The sequence below is a fragment of the Sitophilus oryzae genome, unplaced genomic scaffold (genome assembly GCF_002938485.1).
Source record: "Sitophilus oryzae breed Bouriz unplaced genomic scaffold, Soryzae_2.0 scaffold_1397_pilon_pilon, whole genome shotgun sequence".
NCBI lineage: Eukaryota > Metazoa > Arthropoda > Insecta > Coleoptera > Curculionidae > Sitophilus > Sitophilus oryzae.
The window spans coordinates 85,532-104,928 of record NW_022146056.1 but is presented as its reverse complement, the minus strand read 5'-3'; the positions used below and the strand labels follow the sequence as shown (position 1 = coordinate 104,928).

Sequence of the window (19,397 nt, the reverse complement as noted above, 5' to 3'; positions counted from 1 at the left end):
TAAACTTGCCAGATGCGTGCAACTTCGTGATTATAAATAGTCTTTACATAACTTTTTTCCGGAGGGGGTTAATCTTTTTTTGGTATAATATAACAACAAAAGATCACCCGGCGAATACCCTCCGCATAGAAGTTGAAACCAATGCAATCAAAACTCTTCCGCGTAACTTTGTGGATATAGGTAGGTATATTTAATTATAATCGCCATATGTCTAATTATTTCGGACATAGGCCGAATTCGGCATTTGCCTCCAACATATCTACCAGATACTTTGTGAATGCGGCGAGTTTTATAGGCGCGAACACGCGCTTAAATGCGCGAATTAACGAGCATCAAAGAGCATGTACAAAAAGTTGAATTAATAAAGTCTGGTATTGCAGATCTTATTGTGTGGTCCAAGCAACACATTTTATTAATTTAAAGAAGACATTCGAAGAGGCATCTTTATCAATCCAAGTATGAAAATTTATTAGAGAACTGCGCGAACACGCGCTGAAATACGCGAATTAACGAGCATCAAAAAGCATGTACAAAAAGTTGAATTAATAAAGTCTGGTATTGCAGATCTTATTGTATGGTCCAAGCAACACATTTTATTAATTTAAAGAAGACATTCATAGAAGCATCTTTATCAATCCAAGAATGAAAATTTATACAATATTTGGTAACCACTTATCAAACGGACAAATACTGGAATTTTCAACGGACCCCACGCTTGACTCCACCTATAGCAATAGAGAAAGAGGGATATATCCTCTATTATAGATTCGGGACAACACCGAACAACAACATCTGCAAAATATTTGCGTACTTGGCAAGTATGCTATCTTTGCAAATAACATGTTTTTGCAACAAGCTCAGTGCTCACGCCGTGACGAGTGACAAATAATTGCAACAAGTAAACCGCTCACAAGACATGGCAATTAGGTATATGCCAATATAAATGTTTGTACAAGTACACGAGTCGTGAGAGTCCGTTTTAAGATGGGTTATGGACTGTATGATGAGTTATAACTCAAAGAAGAGGGACACAATAGATCTTTAAGTTATTATCGCTGTTATTATCCCCCCCCCATTCATTCTACATTCTACAAAAGTGCCTCATCGTTTTGGTGTAAGCAGGAGATACATATAATGAAACGCAATACTTATTATTATGGTATATTCAGTGGCAAATAGCTTAAGCCATACAATAACACTTAATATAGAAATATAAAAGTAAAGATTATGTACACTACTACAATTACAAAACTTAAACCAACTAACTCGAGAAAAAAGTCTGTACAAAACCTAGATTGGTGTATTACGTCGACTATTTAAATATATATTTAAATCACAGACACTAAACTTGAATCTGGCCTTTGTATGTACACTTTTGAAAAGTCTTTAAAAAATATTCTCATATTATAAGATGGTCCGACTCAGATATTATGACGCAATAGTTCCAATTGTTTCGTATATACAGGTAATTTTTTAAATATATAACACTTTCAATTTATCCCTCAAATTATATTTATAATTTATATAATACCAAATTAAAAGTAATATTTTCAAAAAATAAATAATACGAAAAATTCATACCCTTAGAAAAACTAGGGTATATTATAATATACTCCGATTCACAAAACATGACGATTGCATCAAACTATTTATATTTCGAAAAGACATATGTGGAACCGATATTTAAATATTTAATGCTGTAAGGAACACTCTGGCCGTGGCGTAGTGCTTTCATAAAATATAATTTATACTATAAAAGATCTTTGATAAAGAAATTTTATAGTGTTGGTGTATTTTCTGTCCATATGCAGGTTCCGTCAACCTAAATAAGAAACGACCGAACACATTTTATGTAGGTACGATAACCTATCAAATGTGCGGTTCTCTGTAATAATACTTGGGGATTGTATTAAATAGACTGCTCACTTACAAGCACCATTGCCAGAAAACCAAACACAAAGTCACCACAAGAAATCAACTGCTGAAAAAGCCAACCAACAACTCAAACCTCATGTTTCTCAGCTAGTGAATATGCTTATCCCGTTTGGTGCAGATCTGCCCATTCTAAGCAAGTCGATGTGGCTCTGAATGAGACGTGCAGAATAACTACTGGCTGCATGAAGGCAACGCAGCTAAACAGATTATACAAGGCAGCAGGCTTCAACTCTCCTGCAACACGTCGTAGTGAACTTGAGTATATAGAAAGGTTTTGGCAATCGTTCGATAACAGGTATGCGCTTAATGCAACTGAAACACCTCCAACGACAGAAATCCCGTCGAGGTTTCCTAAATACTGTAAATGTTGAACCACCAGACGAGTTCCCCTTTTATCAAGATCCACCGACGGGATGGTTCCTCACCCAATCTCACTCAGTTGATTTGTATACATAAAGACCAGAACTATTCATCTTTATGAAAAATCAAATTACGGTTTCTTATTATTTAATGGTGATTGTCCATTGGGTAAAGGAAACGGTGAATTCATTCTGTCGTGAGCAATAAGTTGTGCCTAAAATTTCAGTTGCTCAGATGTGGGAAGAGGTATCATGGGCGGAGGCATATTTGGAACATTTGAGTAAACGTTCTGCAAAGCCGTCTGGTAATAGAGCGTGTCTATCAGAGGCATACGGTTTCATAAATACTGTAAATGTTGAACCACCAGACGAGTTCCCCTTTTATCAAGATCCACCGACGGGAGTTCATTTGAATTGGAAAACCTGGAAAACACTTAATGTTGCAGCAAATTAGTGCAGCAAAAGATTACTAATCAGTTGAAACTTTTACTGCGGACATCGGTGAAGTATTCTGATGGTATGCCCGAAATGTATACACTTTCTGTCAGTTAACTCCAGGATTTATATTTAGGTATTTAGTAAAGACTTACTTTTTTTAAGATGTAGTTAAAATCCACTTTTTCCAAACGCAGAACATTTTTAAAGTGCCACTCGTCTTGAGCATTCAATTCAGTAAGTAAATTATTGAATGCACCCAACTGTTGGCTCTTTTTTATCCATTCCCTGACCCACACTCGTTTTTTTTGTTGCCGCCAAAGTCACATATAAATATGCCGCTGCTAACAGTGTTCCGTCATCCATTAAAAAAAACGCAACCGTCCTCCAAAAGGTACACACACGATACCTTGAGCTGTGGGTGGTGTACTGTTGAATGTTGCCCCTGCAAGGCTGCGGCTACCAAAATATGTTGCAAAAGTAGTTGGTGTGAACATATGAAAAGCATGTAGTGTCGACCTGCAACTTTTTTAGGCAGCTGCTGCATAAAAACTGCGCGTTTTGGGCTACTTTCTTCTGGTGTATCTAAGGGTACATACATAGTGGAGCATCTCGATGCGATGCTCGCCGCGATGCATCCTACGCGCACGTTTTAAGTACTGTTTTAAAATGGCGAGTAATTGCGCGTAGAATGCATAGCGGCGAGCATCGCATCGAGATGCCTCACTATGTTTGTACCCTAACACTGTATGCAACTTTTGCAGCGGCTGCAAAAAAATTGCGCAACAAAAGTAGCTGTGTCTGATACTACCTTAAGATAGACTTTCTGAAAAGGTCGCAGTTTATAAGGGCGATAGCCATCTCGAAGAATCTAATCTAATCTAATGTGCTGTCATTTTAGAAATAAACCACAAAAATTGCATAATATTAACAACGAATGACGCATGATGGATGCATGTAAACGCACATTTATTTCTTAATTCAGTGGAATATTCAGTATGATGCAATCGTCATCTAGATAGCACTATACAAATAGGACTTTGTTAGTCTCTTTAAATAAAACCGACTTTCATGATTAATGTTTAAAACTTAACATATATGAAATAATATTTTGGTATTTTAACAACATTTAATTTAACAATATTACTTAACAGTCGTAACATAAAATTTGCCCATTTAACAAAATAAATATCAATATCTAGACGTGAAGTGATGAAAATGAATTAAAAAACATTCAAGAATAGAATCGTACATAATTCAATAATAAAATTATAATTATTGCACTATTTTAAATATTATTAAAAAACATAATAAATATTTTAATATTTAAATTAGTGCAATCGCTTTCAATTTATTGTCAATTAGAAAAAAAGCATATCAATAAATAATAAAATTATAAAGTCATTATAATTCAGTATATAAATATAATAGTGCCATAAAGAAATAAATAAACCGTGATACAAAAATCACAGTATCTTTTATATTGTGTTAATTATTTAACCATGCATGATGCTCCTAGTCTAAGGCATGATGTAGTCAGAGGTACAAATAATATTTTTATTGATTATGAAATTGTTTAACCGTAGTATAAAAATCTAACCACTAAGTTAAGTCGTCAAAATTAAAAAAAATCCTTAGGGTTGATTTACCTTACACAATATGATCGAAAAAAAACAGCGTCAGCAATGGCTATGAAATGAAGATCGCTGTCATTTTATACGTAAAATTCCATATAAATTTACAATGGCATGTCATCGATCGTCATTTCCAAGCCCACTGGACGCCGATTTTTTCGATCATACGGTAGTTACCCTCTAGAGAAGATTTCATCATGTGTTAGATATTTCTGTTGACCCCAATGTTCAATGTTAGCCATTAATCGGTAATCAGTGCAAAAAGAAAATTAAATGTGCCCCTATAATGTAATTTGAAATCTAGAGATCATGAAAGGTTTTGACACAACAGTAGATAACAATGTGATCCAATTAGAACACTTATTTTAGACTTTAGAGTAATGTTAATCGTCAAAACTCCCGCTATTGTTTTTAGGAAATCCTCAGCGGATTAAAGAAAAATACGGAATAATGAAATAACACCCAAAAAAAGTAAAACGACAGAGATCTCCATCTCCACACTCTAGTTTCAGCAAGATGGAGCACCGCCCAAAACAATATTCGGCAGTACCCCGACCAAATATTACCAAATTGTTGGATAGGGAGGCGATAATCGATAGAGTGGCCAGCACAATCACCTGATCTAACGTCATTAGACTTCTCTTATGGGGATATGTCAAAAGTATTGAAAGAATAGTACCGGAAACACTTAATATTTCCAAAACTCAGTTAAGATAGGTATGACATTGTACATGAAATATCTAAAAATTTTCCCTGTATAAAATGCCCAACAAAAAGTAAAACTTGGATTTATATAACATCGAACTGAATTGGCGAGAGCTAACTTACTGCTTAGATATTTATATTGTGGTTTAACACAATTAATTACCTATAAATACAGTTAGGAAAAAATTGCTAATCAAAATAAATAGGCAAGTCCAGTTTATAGGCCAGATTTAACACTTTTAGTAAAAAAATATGTATTCCAAATGTTATTCTTACAAGTATATTAAAGAGTCTTAATCTTGTAATCCTAGTATAAACATAAAGACACAAACAACACGAAATGTACGTCATTATGTATAACTCTTCTTACTCTCTCTATTGAATCTTATCAGTTGATGACATATCAACATTATCTCTTATTATAACAATTCTGTTATTCTCATGAACGCCAGAAAGACGTTCTAAACATTGTTATGTTTTAAGGGTTTGTGAGACTTACATCCTGGGTTTATGGTTCCTCACCCAATCTCACACTGACCAGTTTAACTGTATACATAAAGACCAGAACTATTCATCTTTATGGAAAATCAAATTACGGTTTCTTATTATTTAATGGTGATTGTCCGTTGGGCAAAGGAAACGGTGAATTCATCCTGCCGTGAGCAATAAGTTCTGCGTAAAATTTCAGTTGCTCAGATGTGGGAAGAGGTATCATGGGCGGAGGCATATTAGGAAGATTTGAGTAAACGTTCTGCAAAGCCGTCTGGTAATAGAGCGTGTCTATCAGAGGCATAAGGCGATGATTTAGTCCGTTAGTACTTTCAGGTGAGGCAAATTGGGACAGGAAAGGTGGCATCGTTTGTGGGAACGATGGCGGTAAAGGTTTTTGTACCATCGGAGGTTCTCGAGCGGTAGGTTTATTATTGACGCTCATGCCATGAGAAGCCGTTAATTCTGCATTGTTCTTGTTCATAGTTGGAATGTGATATTTGCCATACCTCTTCATTCTTTCGTCTTCTTTGACTCTATCTAACTTAAAAGCGTTGTGTTCGTGGTTCGATCTTTTGTGCGACGATGGCTTTGAAAGAAACCCGGACGATTTTGACGCACTACCGGCCGATTTTGAACCGACTAAAGTAATTTCCAAGTTTGAACCTAGCTTTCTACCATCCAATATGATGGACGATGGTTTATACAAGTTTTTAGTAACGCGTTCTCGCTCGTTGGTTAGGTACGAGGTGGACGTACTACTTTGCGGTATGCGCATAATTTCAACGACTGGCTTTTGCGGACTGGTAATAGATAAATCCATCGGATCGCCCCCGTTGGATCTAACATTAACAGGAACAAACCTCGGTGTCTGAGGAGCTATTACCGGCTGTAGCATATCTTTAGGATTGCCATATACAGTCATTTCTGAGTAGGAATAAATTGATTTTGATTGAACAACTTTTGGTGGGGTGGAACCAGCATTAAACGAAAAACTTTCGGATTTGCTACTAGTTCTGCTTGAAGTACTTGTAGAATCCTTTACGTGGGTAATATTTACACTGTGAGATATAGATGCGGAACTGTGCCGTCTCGGTAGTGGATTGCTTACCAACACCGGAAGTTTGGCAGCTTTCGATTCACTCAAATGTGAAGTTGGCTGAATGACTGTTGGACGAATATCTTTTAGAGTTGGAGAATTGACTCCAGAACGTACGGGCGTCACTTCTAGCCCACCTTCCTTTAAAATATCTAGCTTGATTTTCTTAACGTCTTGCAGAAAAGATGTATCTGTATTTTTCTTGTACTCATCATCCGCTTCAACGTTCGGTGTTTTTGCTTTATATGGGACATTAGTAATTTCTGGAGTAACATTAGGAATCACTGTTTCTCCAGTTTTTATTTCAGGAATATTTTCTTTACCTTCTACTGGAGATAGAATTTTATCGGGAATTACAGTTACAGCGATAGGAGCAACTGCCGACGTAAGAGGTTCGACATTTTTATCCGGAATAGAAATATCGGTTTTTGTACCCTCAGGTATGGAAGGAGTAATGCTTGTTGGCTCGCTAGGGGTGGACTCTGTTTCTTCTTTAACGTCCTGATTTTCTTCTTTCTTTTATTTGTACATCATCACACTCAGGCTTTAAATCTATTTCTAATCTATCTTCTATTTTACTATTAACCTGAATATCTTCAGGTTCACTTTTTATCAGTTCATGAACACTTTCTTTGTCGTCCTCTGGCGATTCAATTTTAACACTTTGGTCCAAGTTGACATCTGCCACACTTGTTTTATCACTAACAGAATTCTGTTTATTCTTTTGTCTTTCCGGTTTAACTCGTATGCTTCTGAGCGATGAGAATTTTCCAGCAGGTGTTAATTCCTGAAAAAATAATTGTTATATAAAAAAAGCCACTACCAAAAACAAAAAAAAATAAAACAACTTAAAATAAAAATGAAAATACCTTAGACTCATTAGGAGGTGGGGTACTACTAGCCCTTGAAGTAGAAGGAGTAGGGGAATCATTGCTAGAATCACCATCACTGGAAGAGCTGCTAGCGTTACTCGATTTCTTCCTTTTCAATCTACGCCTTTCAGCAATCGAAAGAGGCTTGTATTCTTCCCCTTTTAAGTGCTTTTCGTAAGCAAGAAGAAATCTAGAACAGACAATTATTAACTTACTGTATACAAAATGTGTGTATTATTAAATATTAATTCAAACTTAAGTATTAAATAATATTCAAATCAAATTCTATTATCCTATGATATAAAAATGAAATTTATTTAAAAACGTTTTTTTTATATATAAATATTTAACTCAATGGTCAAGGTCGTACATGGCTATTAAAGCCAATAAAAAAAATAACTCCTTTTCAGGTGTATTATATATGATGTGGTATCGAAATTAACATGTGTTTTTTAGAGAAGACATTTATTAAAATACAATTAAAACTGAAACACGAATATACAAGGTTGAATACGAAAATACAAGATTGGTTATTTTAAATACCACCTATTTTTCAATGCATAAGGTAATGATTGGGGAAGTCTAATAAATAATATCACAAAAAACTAAAAAGTGAGCTAAAGGAGGTATTGAATTAATAATTTATTTTCAAAGTTAAAGCCACTAAGGGGCTGTTTTTGTGGGAAAACACCCAGTTTTTTCAAAAATGTACTTGCTAGAAAGACATAGATATTGCATTGCTGTGAATAAAATAATTTTTTATAAATAAAATGTATTTATAAAATATATCTCTCGTATTTTCTCACTTTAGTGATATCGATGATCGAAAAAGGCGCGAACGGGTTAGGTTAGTTTGGGTGGTTTTCTTTGTTTGTTCAGTACATCTTATTGTATTGAGTGTATTGACTGTACGTAAACATGAAAATCGGCATCCAAAGCTAGACCTTCCCGACCGTATACAGAGTGGTCCGGACAAGGGGTGGATAGGGAAGTGAAAACCGGCCCGGAAATAACAGGCAACCGGCCAGATCCACAAAACAAAATGACCATAATGAATAAACATATTTGTTTATTAATACAGGGTGTCCCAAAATAAGTGCAAGTATTTTAACTGGTAGTACATTTCGGCCTCAGCAACACGTCTATGAGTTTTTTTTGCAAAAATTTGAATTTTTTTATTTTTAAGTTAAAACAATTTCTTGATAATATGGCAACATAGGTAGTAAGATTAGAATTTACATGAAAGAAAATCCAGAAAACATCGGGTTCTCAAATTTAAGCAAAAAAGCATTTTTGTTTAAATTTTCAAAGTAAATAACTCGGTATTTTGGACTTATTTGAAAAAGGGTAAAGAAAAAAATGTTTCTTTTGATCAAATCTACCCCCCTTAAAATACTTGCACCTATTTCTGTGACACCCTATAGAAATGGGGTGATTTTCGCTCGGGCGAAAAAACTCTTTTGCCTCCGATTTTTTAAAAATATTGAAATTGACTTGATCAACATTTTTGTAAGATCAATATCAGATCGGAAATCTGAATTTTTACTACAAAATTAGCTCAGTTTCACAGAGTTCTACTGTTTTATTTCCATTATCGATAACGGTAATTTGATCTTGAATATGCTACGATTTTCAATCACGATTTTTGAGAAACTTTAAGGCTTCTGATTGATTGAGTTCATTTTTTATTCTGGCCCAATACTCTATGAAATACATTATTTTTTAACACCAGGTATATACTTTCTTGCATATTGTAGAAAGAAATTCTCTCTTTTCTGGTACAGCAGCAGCCTCGTGTATACGTGTTGTTTAATTTTTGGTATAATTCTCATCACGTAGCTTTTACTCGTTTCTACATTATTTGGCATCTTATATGATAATGCCATGACTCAAACCGCAAAAAAACCTAGGCAATACCTAGGCAGTGAATATAAATGTGTTCTGAGGTTACAGAAAAATTTCAACTAATACTCGGTATTTTTCGACTTATTTGAAACACGGTGAAGAGAATATATTATGTTTCTTTTATTCGTACCTACCAGCCTTGAAAATATTTGCACAAAGCAGCACAAATAAAGTGCACTTATAAACTCACCTTGTATAATAAAACATTTCAAACGGAACAACAAACAGATGTTTACTAAAATGATAAGTGTCTCAGAGAAAGACATCTAACAATAGTTATATTACAAATTGGTGTTTATGCAACTGACTATTATATTGATCTAATTGATTAGTTAATTAGGCAGTTACTAAGAATCTTACGTAACTTTAGTTAGAAGATTAACCATTTAATTTTGCTAAATCAATATTTTTGAGCTCTGATCGGGACCGGCCCACCGGCTCATCTACCCACCGGCCCACCGGGAATTTTCCCATATGGCCCATCCACCCCTGGGTCCGAATAGTAATCGGAAAACTTCAGCATATTCTGCAGATAAAATAAGTAGAACATTTCGTATATATGTATGTCCTAAAAATCACTTTTTCGATTTTTTCCTAAATAATTTCTTTTTTCTGCAAACTAATGTCGGTGTTTGGTTGAAAATTGGTATCTAGGTGTTTTTTTGACATTATACGGGTAAATTTGATTTCGAAGTCCATATGACTCCTACTAGTGGGCGCCATACATATTTTTAACTGGTTTAAAGAGAACTTTCGTCCATACCTGTATAAAACTACTGAGATACATTTCCGCCATTTTCTACGTAAATAAATAATGTCTCTTAGTAGATTCACCTGACGCTTCGTTCTCAAGATATTTGGAATGAACATGTTGACTAAATAGTTGTTGACTGCTTCAGAAAAAAAGTTATTTCTCTTCAAACCAATTAAAAAATATGTAGGTGGCTCCCCTGCAACCTACAAGCAAGTCATAATAATCAATTTCTCATGTTAAAAACACCCAAACACGAATTTTAATCCAAGTAATTGATAATCCAATTAATAATCCATTAATTCAGAATTTATAAATAAAAATGAGACTTCTACACACTGTAATTCAGAAATGAATAATTTTAGGATATAAATTTATACGAACTTATTTTATCTGCAGAATATGCTGCAAAAGTTTTCCAAATACAATTCGGACCACCCTGTATTGTATATATCCAAATATATTGAACACATATAACGTTTATGTGAATTACCTTTCATAATGTCTTCTAATCACAGTAGCGGCGCTTGTACTGTTGAGATGGCCAGTCATATCATCAAAAACAGATTTCCATAAACGATTTGTCGTCACACAATCGTATCCTCCCAGTTTCTGAACTTTCACGAAGAACTCGTGCAAATTTACTAAAGTATAAATGAAAATAATGATATTTGTTACTTCTGTAGAAAATACATTACTCACATTCTTTATATCCTAACGATGGCACTCGTCCCATCGATATGTGCTTCGACTTCATGAAAACTGTCAAAGTTTTCATGAATTCTTTATTTTCGTTGTTTTCGTGGGAACGAGTACTTCGGCGTGTTGCGATTGGAGGATCTGAAGATGTTCCGTTTGCTTTTTCCGATGACTGTAAAATAAAACTATATATAAGTAATATTATTATAAATGAATAATAGTCAAATGAATATCAATTAAGTTACAATATGATAAAAATGTATTAATTGTAGAGCTAAAAGACAGAAAATGCATTTTACACCATACTCTCCCAATTTTACACCATACACCGACTCTCACCATTGAAATATCTCACCATCTCGGAAACGGTAGAGATACAGATTGGCGCAAATTAGGGTAAAGTTGCCTGTCGATGAGTCCCATGATAATCCTTTTAGTAATTAGCCCCCCATACCCCATACACCAGAATATTTGGTCTATGGATCTAGTCCGCGGACTTGGCCTGCCAATTACATCTTTGCCCGATTAAATATTCTCGTTTGGAACAAAATTCGATATTTTATAATAGTTTTTATACAGGGTGAGTCTTAAATAAGTGCAAATATTTTGAGGGGTAGTATATTTTGGACCCCAAAAACACGAGTTTTTTTCGCGAAAAAGATTTTTTGAAATATTGGAATTTTTTTTAGTTGTTAATGTTAAAAAACATAATTTCTTGATAATATGGCAACATAGGTAGTCGATTAAATTTACAAGAAAGAAAATCCAGAAAAGATCAAGGGGTTCTCAAAATTTTAGCAAAAAATATTTTTTTGAAATTTTCAAAATAAAATAACTCGGTTATTTTGGATTTATTTGAAAAACGGTAAAAAGAAAATATGTTTCTTTTATTGAGATCTACCAGCCCTGAAAATATTTGCACTTATTTAAGACTCTCAGACTCTCTAACCCTGTATAGATAAATGATTATCGGAATACTGCCGCTTAGACAAAAAGAAGTCTGCCGACTTTACCCTTCGTTCGTTTTCTTAGATCAATCTAACCTGACAGATGTCTGCGGATTTGGCCTGTGACAGGCTCGTTACGACAAAGGCTTGGCCTGCCACACACAATCACAATGTTTTTATCCGCAGACCAAGTCCGCAGGCCAAATCTGGTGAATGGGGGGCTATCGAACTTTTCTTTTTCATTTCCAGAAAAATAATGGAAAACTGAAACTTCCCGTGATTGTTTAGAGTTTATTTTGATAGTAAGAAAAAATCTTTAAAGGCATTCGCAAAGAAACTTTTTTAGCTTAATCCTTCTGTAATGTAAAAAATCATTTACGACGTATCGTTTTTCTAGACCTATCATCAACTATAATTTTTTAAACAGTGCCCTGGATTTTTTATTTTCATTTTCAAAAGATTTGGATAATTTTTCCTAATCTCTTCTAAATGCAATCATGTATCGCACTTACCCAAAAGTGCTGTTTGTTTTTATGCATCATTGTATTGTTTACCGCTTATCATAGAATCAAAAAGGGAATGAAGTTGATGATAGCCCCAGAAAAACGTAAAAGAAAAAGTAATTTTTGATGTCACCACAGGATAAAGCTAAAAAGTTTTGTTGAGAATGTATATGTAGATTTTTTAACTTTTTAAACTGTTAAATTGCAAAAAAAACATAATAAACTAGAAACTTTCAACCATATTTTCGGAATTGATAAAAATAAGTTCAATTAGTTAACGGAATATTATTGGCCTCATTGACATGTAGGTAACTTTAACCCAATTTGAGGTACACCGTATTTAGTACCGCTTTCGAGATCCAAATGGTTAGAGTTTAATTTGAAACACCCGGTATAAATGTACGACTTTTCAGACTACCCTCTGATGCAATAATCTATTGAAATATAATAAATCAACATCATTAAGAAATAATGTTTTTGAAAAGAAAATAGACATTTAATATTTTAAACATAAAAATTTCTAATAATAACTAAACTTTTTTAAAACTAAATTAGAAAAATTAAATGGCATTTTTATTTAATTTTTTGGTCCAAAAATTACTGAGCGCATTGTTTAGTAGCACACATGTATATTGTATATTATAAAAGATATACTTACTCTAACATAATGATTAGTAAGAGACGATTCTGATTCGTTACTTTCCGATCCCGGTGAAATGCTCCGTTTTTTTCCGCTTGCTCCGAGGACGGCCCTTGAGTTTCGGAGCCAAGTGGTTGCAGAGTAGTTCGTGTCCTTCCAGTTCGGGATAATCGAACGTGTCTCGACAAAACAATACCTAAGATATAACAAAATAAGTCCAGAACTCAATAAATCCATAACCTATCAATACTATGTAGAACAAAAAAAACGCACAATCTCTCCGTGCACATCCTGGTCACTTCATCTGCGTTGTCTGTATTTATTATTATACAATATGTATTTTTATGTGGTCTGTATTTATTATTATATATTATATATCTGTATGTATTATGTATGCGAGAGAGATAAATATAAACGACCGGCTGACAGACAGAAAGACAAAATATAAAGCGGCATACAGTGTTGCAGGTTTTTGCGTGTGTAGGAAAATGTGCGCTGAAAAAAATAAGATATTTTAAAACTTTCATCTATACTACTGAAATGAATTTAATATATCTTAGCTTACTATAATCTATTACAGCTATAGTAAAACGAGTAACTAATTGTGAAAGATAAAGTTCCAACCCTAGACGCAACATTATTCATAAACGCCTATATTTGTGCGGTTTGAAATTTTGATGCAAAATCCGGAAATACCGCATAGAAGAAATGTACCGACCCAAGTTTTATCACTTTTTAATACATTGTTTGAGTTCACGTTAATTTTCTCATGACTGATTGACATACTTAATAAAATTTGATGTTATTTTCATTAAAAACTCATTTTTTTCTCAATTTTACTTTTGAAAACCAGGTCTTAGTTGCTGATTGACGAACTGCTCCATAATTGAATAAAAATTAGCTATTTCGGAAAGTACCGAGAAAATCGGGAAATCCCGGTTTCTTAAAGGCTAGGTACCGAAATTCCCGGTTCCAAAAAACACTTCCAGTTCCAGAGACCCTAGTACCTACTATTTTACTTAGCAAAATATTTTAAATTTAGGATAGGTACTTATAATCAAAAACATTGTTATAATAAAACCATAAATGTTATGTTTAGTCAATTATTGACTAAAAATTTAAATTATATTTCAAATATAGCAATATGTTGGACTAATAATTACTGTGGAATGAATTACAAATTACGTTCTTAATGAAAAATAACGAATTAAATCCAATTGATGCCGACAACATTTAATTTCATATAAAACATTATCGTTACTGATATGTCGTTGAAATTTGTAGGAAAATATTTTAACTAATTTACTTTATCATATTTATTGCTTTATAGAAAGTTGTTTTTTAATATATCGATATATCGACTAAATAATTATTTAGTCAGAGATTACTATATATTTTCTAAATTATTGATCTTAGTGACTATTTCAAAATATCCTAATATTATATATATTGATTTTGGAAACTTTTCTACTTATAACATTTTCCAATTTTAAAGAGTGTAAATAGAATTTAAAATAAAGCGTTTTTATTATGTATACAAAAATGAACTCATAAAATGATCTGCTTAATTTCATTATTCTAGATGAAACAAAGTATAGCGGGCTTGAGGTTGGTTTTATAAAAACAATAAAATTATTTTTAGTAATATACCACATGTCACATATGCAATGACTGACTTTTATAACGCAACTTTTGACAGCAGGTGATAAGAGCTACATACTCATAACAAAAAAAAAACTGTAGTAAATTATACGAGGTAACACAAAATTTATGTACAAACCGCCAATTGCTTGATTTTTTTTGAATAATTATGAAACTTTGATATCAAATATAGTTTACCTATTATCAAAGCTCACTTTTCATTAAATAAAAACATGAAATTTCATATCACATGAACCCTGTATATTTCTTACCTATAATATAATAATAGCTTAAATTTTGCTTAAATGTTTAAATAATAGCCTCGATCTCGATAATAGCTAAGCTAAATTACAGCTTAAATTCTTTTTTCAAGAATATATCACAAGTTGGTATTATTTTTACAAAATATACAAAGCGATCACGTAAAAGTCTGCCTATTTAAACGGGCAAAAATAATCACCCATACTTCCATGGGTGATTTGCTGGGAGAAGAGCTATACTTATTATGACAATAAAAATTAATATGAATAATTAAATAAATAATATTTATAAGCACCTATAATAAATACAAAATACGATAAATTACGAAAAATAAACATGTATATACAAACTCTATTCAATACTCTACAAAAATTCATCAATCAATCTTACCCTTTGTGTTGGGATGTTTAACGTAAAATCCCCCGAGAGCATTGACAATCTTGCATTTCAGGTAAAGATTTTCTACGCCTTCCAGTCTTTCAACATCGCCCTGTATCGACAGTACCTTGGAAAACTTAGGATTACCACGTGAGGTTTCATATCCATGTCTTCGGTGGGTTCTAAAACCAAAGAAAAAAGGTATACAAAAGGGATATTGGTAATATTGATAGAAATTTATGGCAGAATACAAAAATTTGAAAATAAGAATATATATTTTAAGAAAATTAATTTTATTTTTCAGAAACTATTTGAGACAGAGTTTACCAAAAATGCTTTTTATATCTACTAGTGGGTAAATGAATTTGTAGAAATATTACGAATTTTTTTGGAACTTTAGTTTCGGAGATATTAATTTAATCGGACATTTTTAAAAAAAATAATTTTATTTTTCAGAAACTATTAGAGACAGAGTTTACCAAAAATGCTTTTTATAACTACTAGCGGGTAAATGAATTTCTAGATATATTACGAATTTTCTTGGAACTTTAGTTTCGGAGATATTAATTTAATCGGACCTTTTTAAGAAAATTAATTTTATTTTTCAGAAACTATTTGAGACAGAGTTTACCAAAAATGCTTTTTATATCTACTAGTGGGTAAATGAATTTGTAGAAATATTAGGACTTTTCCTGGATCTTTAATTTCGGAGATATTAATTTAATCGGACCTTTTTAAGAAAATTAATTTTATTTTTCAGAAACTATTTGAGACAGAGTTTACCAAAAATGCTTTTTATATCTACTAGTGGGTAAATGAATTTCTAGATATATTACGAATTTTCTTGGAACTTTAGTTTCGGAGATATTAATTTAATCGGACTTTTTTAAGAAAATTAATTTTATTTTTCAGAAACTATTTGAGACAGAGTTTACCAAAAATGATTTTTATATCTACTAGCGGGTAAAAGAATTTCTAGATATATTACGAATTTTTTTGGAACTTTGGTTTCGGAGATATTAATTTAATCGGACATTTTTAAAAAAAATAATTTTATTTTTCAGAAACTATTAGGGACAGAGTTTACCAAAAATGCTTTTTATAACTACTAGCGGGTAAATGAATTTCTAGATATATTACGAATTTTCTTGGAACTTTAGTTTCGGAGATATTAATTTAATCGGACTTTTTTAAGAAAATTAATTTTATTTTTCAGAAACTATTTGAGACAGAGTTTTATAACCTTTATGAAAATGTGTTGCCACTTCACCTCATAACTTATCTAAAATGTACCGGTTATGGTGATTAGTATCTTTCTGATCCCATAAACTCTCTTACAAATACTAAATCTATTAATTTTGGAAATCTATAATTTTCTACAGCGCGACAGAGCCACAAAAACAAAATTATTTGAATCGATCTCGCCGCTCGATCTAACCGTTCGAGCAGATCGCTTTACTATTTGTCTTCACAGGTTTGTTTTGGACGCGATGTCGCGCTCCTTGCTCGCCGCTATCCTCGTCGCTCCACTATGTTCTTAGCCTTAAGCCGGTTCCAGACACTACGTGCATTTGGCGAATATTCGGTATTCGAGCTTATTCGCTTCGACGAAGATTCGTACTTCGTCATTTTCCCGGCGGTTGTCGGTAAACTGGCACGAATCAAAGGAGCTCGTAGTGCGGCGTAGTCAACTTCGGAATTACTCCCAGAGGCTACGGCTATTTGTTTACGTGTATTTTGTTTTAGCGGCGCGCTCCCCCTACGCGTTGCTCTACTACGGGAATATTTGTTATTGGACGCATTTTTTACAAATAACGTAGCGTGTGGGACCGTGGCCGAAGCCGCAGTACATAATTCGAATGTTCGCACATTCGCCAAATGCACGTAGTGTCTGGGACCGGCTTTGAAATAAGTAGTGACGCGACGTGTATTTGTGAGCAATCCACGTGTTTATCAAAAATACTGATTTAGAATTTTTAGAATTTAGAATGAGTGGGAGGATGGTTAATCACTGCGACCTTACAGATCTATTGTGTCCCCCTTTCTTCAGTTAAAACTCATGATACAGCGCTAGGGCTTTGATAAAAGCCAGTAACTGGGACGGTTTTACAGAGGGTAGTTCCCCATCTCCAATATTAGTCGTATCAAAGATCATGGTACAACTGGTTGTCGTCTCGGCGCACTCAGTGATGAGGTGTTCTGGTGTTTCCCATTTTCCCCACAGAATCTGCATTCGCCGTTTATTCTTAGTTTCAATCTACTGAGGTATCCATTGAGTGTCCTGTTAAAAACCCCGTAACAATCCGAATATTGTTCTTACTTAAGTCTAGTAAGATCTTTGATTTTCTTGGTCGTAAGCCCTCAAAATATTGATATTTTAATACAAATTTTGTGAAAGTGAATTAAATTATTACGCGCAAAAAACTATTTGTTACACGTAAAAATTATTTGTTACTCGCAAAAAACTATTTTTATAAACTTTTATTTTACGCGTATAAAACTATTTGTTACAAGTAAAAACTATTTGTTAAACGTAAAAAACTATTTGTTACATGCAAAACTATTTTTATACGTATAAAACACTATTTGTGACACGTAAAAACTATTTGTTACGCGTAAAAATATTTTTAAAGGTAAAAACAATTTTACGCGTAAAAAATGTTTTTTTTAATTTATTACTTTTCCAATATTTCAAACTTTTGTTTCAATATTTGAAACAAAAAAATTCTAATTTTTAAACTAAACTAGTACAATTTTTAAAGCATCATAAATGCATACTTTTTATTATGTAAATATTTATATTGTTAAAAGCAACATGAATTAAATTGATATAATAACAAAATAAAACATTCCTAAATGAGAGATTTTCATAATGTTGTATCTAATGTAATTCTACATACTTAAAATACACTATCTTTGATTAATTTGCTTTATCAAAACAGATAAAAAGTTTTATAACTGTTCTCTAATTTATTTGAGATAAGAAAGCATGTAAACCGTTTTTTAAACAGTGGCATTACTAGACAATCAGGAAGTTACAAAGGAATCAATGTTTTGAAGGAAAAATAAATCTTAGAACGTAGTCATTGAAATTCTATATTTGTGATTACTATTTTACAATTTTTGTGAAAAATACAGATAGGCGCAGGAGATGAAACGCAAACACAAAAACAAGCGAAGATGGTCAGCTGCTACCGAATAAGCTGTGGTTACTATATTGCCCAATTGATGCATTGAATTACAAATTATATATTTTAATTTTATATTTTTTTTGTTGCAAATATCACAAAACAATATTAATATCGTTAAATAAGATTAATTTTTATTGTCTGGATTATTCTACAATCATCACAAAAGACGCAAATCAAGATAGCAATAAAAAAAACTGGTGTTGAGAATTAGTTACTACTTACTACTTATCTCAGATAAAATAAAAAATAATTACAGCTCAACATATTTATAGACGTATATTATTATGAGATAAATGAAATGTAACAGCTTTCAGAATACACAGTTAGAATATTTAGATTCTTTATATATTCCATTATCAACAAGCTGAAAATTACTCTAGAGAAAATAAGCATTCAAATATTATCTTTATTTAATTACACTATTAAACAAGGGGCAGGGGCGCCAACTGCGTGGGTGCTCGGGTGCTCAAGCACCCACGAGAGAAAATTAGTGGGTACGGAGCACCCACGAGCATAAACATCCAACTTTAAGACACTCGCATCTCATCCAGCCCAATTCCCAATTACAGGCGTCAATTTCAGTAGTTCCAATGAAGTTTCCTCGTTCATTCTTAGGTAGTTAAATCAATCCTGTTTTTCAACTGTTAAATCAGCAAGCAGATTAACATGGCAATACTTATTTCCTTTAAATAACCGTTGTTTTTCTGCTTTTTTACTTATTGCATAAACGAATAAAATCCAAGACAGATGTGTATTTCGGGAGGCCATTTTTACTGAGAAAAAATGTGCCAAAGCGAGTCCGTAACTCAGTTCATTATAGATAAAACTGTACTATAAAATTGCGTATGTGTGCGACAGGCTGTAATACAGGTTAAACTGCGCAGACTGTCCTGCACAGTCTGCCTGTGTTTAATAATAAAGATAAATAACTGTGCGTTTGTGGGGGCTCTAAA

The 19,397-nt window shown here is 32.9% G+C and overlaps 1 pseudogene; it reads right to left on the bottom strand.

The window, feature by feature from the left end:
- Positions 1 to 5,298: 5,298 nt before the first annotated feature.
- LOC115876114 lies at positions 5,299 to 16,882 on the bottom strand (annotated as a pseudogene).
- Positions 16,883 to 19,397: the final 2,515 nt, after the last annotated feature.